The 3,145-nt window shown below is 51.9% G+C and overlaps 1 long non-coding RNA gene across 3 annotated transcripts in view; it reads left to right on the forward strand.

The window, feature by feature from the left end:
• LOC132533913 (uncharacterized) overlaps positions 1-1,357 on the forward strand; it is a 3,060-nt gene extending 1,703 nt beyond the window's left edge. The window contains exons 2-3 of one of the 3 annotated variants that reach the window (XR_009545676.1): positions 680-803; positions 1,256-1,357. This is a non-coding gene — a long non-coding RNA (uncharacterized LOC132533913). Of the gene's footprint in view, positions 1-679; positions 808-1,255 lie in introns of all 3 variants that reach the window. The other 2 variants (XR_009545677.1, XR_009545675.1) reach the window with 2 other exon arrangements.
• Positions 1,358-3,145: the final 1,788 nt, after the last annotated feature.

Genomic DNA, 3,145 nt, shown 5'->3' on the forward strand with positions numbered 1-3,145 from the left:
CCCATGAGCCCAACCCAAGCTCCACAGATGATGAAATCGACTCTGCTCTTTTTCTTTAATGAAGCTGTCATCCAAATCTCTTTCCCCTCAGCTCTCCTCTACAGAAATCTGCCAGGCCGTGATTATTTTCAGAACGGCAGCAAAGTGCAACAAAAAATAACTTGGAGGCATTTTGATAGAGTGCTAATGAATAGGACTGTGGGGGAAGGGTTCTACAAGACACTCGTTTGAGTGCTTTTACTATTTTAAAAATCCTTTTTTGGGAGTCGGGGGGTAGCGCAGTGGGTTAAGCACATGGCACAAAGCACAGGACCAGCATAAGGATCCCAGTTTGAGCCCCCGGCTCCCCACCTGGAGGGGAGTCGCTTCACAGGTGGTGAAGCAGGTCTGCAGGTGTCTGTCTTTCTCTCCCCCCCTCTGTCTTCCCCTCCTCTCTCCATTTCTCTCTGTCCTAGCCAATGACAGCAACAACAACAACAATAATAATAATAACCACAACAATGATAAAACAACAAGGCAACCAAAGGGGAAAAAAATGGTCTCCAGGAGCAGTGGATTCGTGGTGCATCCAGCCCCGGCAATAACCCTGGAGGTAAAAAAAAAAAAAAAAAAACTTTTTTAAAATGAGACAGTATTTGCATACAACTAAGTAACTTTTATTGTTGAATGCTTTATTTAGCCATTTCTACCAGTTCCCTAGAAAAGGAGACGGGGCTGTGAGGAGAACGGGGCTTAAGAGAAGGAACGAGCACAAGGCCGGGCTGACACAGGCCCAGGACAAACAGAAGCTGGAAGCTGTCCAAGTGAGTGAATGGGTGGCTGGCTGGGTGGCTGGGTGACTAAATGAGCAGGTAGTTGGTCTGCGTGATCTTGGCTGTCTCCCTCCTCTCCTGTCATCTGGAAATCCGGTGTACACTGCCGAAACGCATGCCTGCTCTGACCCAGCTCAGAGAATCCGGCTCCGGGTCAGAGCCGTGGTTGCCGTGGGCCAGCCGTCCTGAGGTTCCAGATACCCCGGGTTCCCGCGCGTTTATCAGACCCCTCTCCCCATGGGTCACACCTGGGCTTCCCTGGTACATACCTGGAGTCCTGGCCCAGGGCCCAAAGGGCCACAGTGACTAGCTGGAGGAGGGGTGGGGAGGAATGACACCCCAAGCTGGGTACCAGTGAAGTCAGGCAGCCCCCAGTTTGGGGAAACCGAGGGGGTGCACAGCCTGCAGTGATACTCTCTCTGTTTGGTTTCTCTCCCAACAAGGCTGGAGTAATGTGTTACACTCTGAAGACTAGATTATGAGAATGATCAGGATACTGCATATCCTTGAGAAAAGTATAAATAAATAAATACTTGCAAATGTTATGTTCACTTCATTTCAGACCCTGGCAGCATGTCCCAAAGGGGTCTGAGCCTCCCACTTCACCACCACTCCTCACAGTGAAGCACTGTCCTTGCGGAGGGGGGCTGGTCCCCTTCTCCTGTCAGGACAAACTCTGCCTCCTCCTGGCTCCAGCCCCTCCCAAGATCAAGAGATATGGGAGGAACAGAGTCAGCAGGACGCTTTGATTCCCAAGATGCGCGGGCCCCTGCTTTTGGCTACTGTTAACTGTTACTGTGGTCAGATCACACAGCACTGGTTAAAAGCATCCATCCTCAGTCACATCTGTGACAAAAGATCTTTCTTTTGTCACCAGGGCTGCCCCTGGGGCTTGATGCTGGGACGACAAATCCACTGCTTTCAGTGGCCTCTTTTCTTTTCTTTTTATTTGATAAGACAGAGAAGTTGAGAGGGGTGAGGGAGATAGAGAGAAACGAAGAAAGAGAGACACTTGCAGACCCGCTTCACCCACCCTCCAGAGGTGAGGAGTGGGGGCTCAAACCCAGGTCCTCAGGCGTGGTAGCAGGTGTGCTCCCTCAGGTGCACCACCACCCAGCCCCCAACCTGCTGGCTCTTTCTCTCACTAGAAACTCGGAATGTGTAAACACTGGGGAGAGGAGGTCTCGAAAACCTTCAGACTGCCGAGACGTAGACATGGTCTCTACAGAGTGGGCCTGATGCGCCGAGAGACGCCCACTAGAGTCCAGGGGGGGGGGGGACGGGGGAGTCTAGGCTACGGGATCGACAACACAGAAGGGACCTTCATCTTGCAAAACATGTGGGCGGCTAGTGTTTCCACATCTCTAGAGGATTCCAGTGGGGAAGCGGGGTGCACAGAGAGGACAGTGGAGGGCAGGTGCCCCTACCACGCCTGGCTCCCGGGCTGCCTCCTGGGCAGTAGTCTAGCATCTGTGAGCACGGCTGGTCTGGGAGGAGGGGAGCCCCCAGCCTGGACGTATCCTACCAGTCACTCGTTCAACATCTACGGACGTACTTATTGAAGCCCAACAATTATCTGATGCCACACAGAGAGAGACGTTCCCTACAGGCGACTCATAGAGGGCTCACGTACAAAAATGGAAAGACAAGCCCCCCCACACACACACAACTAAATATTTAGCAGAGATAGGATTAAGGGGGCTGGGCAGTGGCACACCTGGTTAAGTGCACAGGTTACAGTGCACAAGGACCCAGGTTCAAACCCCCAGTCTCCACCTGCATGGGGAAAGCTTCATGAGCGGTCAAGCAGGGCTGCAGGTGTCTCTCAACCTCTCTCCCTTCCCTCTTGATTTCTGGCTGTCTCTATCCAATAAATAAAGATAATAAATTTAAAAAAGAGAGAGAGGGTTAAACAGAAATATCAAGTAGGTTAATGGGGGGGCATGCCAGGTGTCTTCTCTGGAGGGGGTGTTTTGGGGAGTGAGAGTAACCAGCAGAAGCAGAATGGTGTCTTAAAAAGATGTGCGCTGAGTCCATGGCCTCACATGATTCTGCTGGGCCGTTAGCTCATTAATAACTCTGGAGTCTCTCGTGACCCAAAAGGTGGATGTGACTGGTGCAAGCCCCCCCCATGGGGGTCCCAGGTGACACAAGGTGGCGTGTTCTCCTGTCACCCACCTGCCACTTCCTAGCTTCCTGCCCGCCTCACCGGCTTGATTGCATAACCGCTTGATCCGTATTTAGAGCCAGTACAGAACGGGGCTTGTAAATCTTCTCTCACATCATGAAGTGCCAGCGATTTCACAGCCAGGATTCTTGTTCTCATAAAAACC

The sequence above is a fragment of the Erinaceus europaeus genome, chromosome 17 (assembly GCF_950295315.1).
Source record: "Erinaceus europaeus chromosome 17, mEriEur2.1, whole genome shotgun sequence".
NCBI classification, from domain to species: domain Eukaryota; kingdom Metazoa; phylum Chordata; class Mammalia; order Eulipotyphla; family Erinaceidae; genus Erinaceus; species Erinaceus europaeus.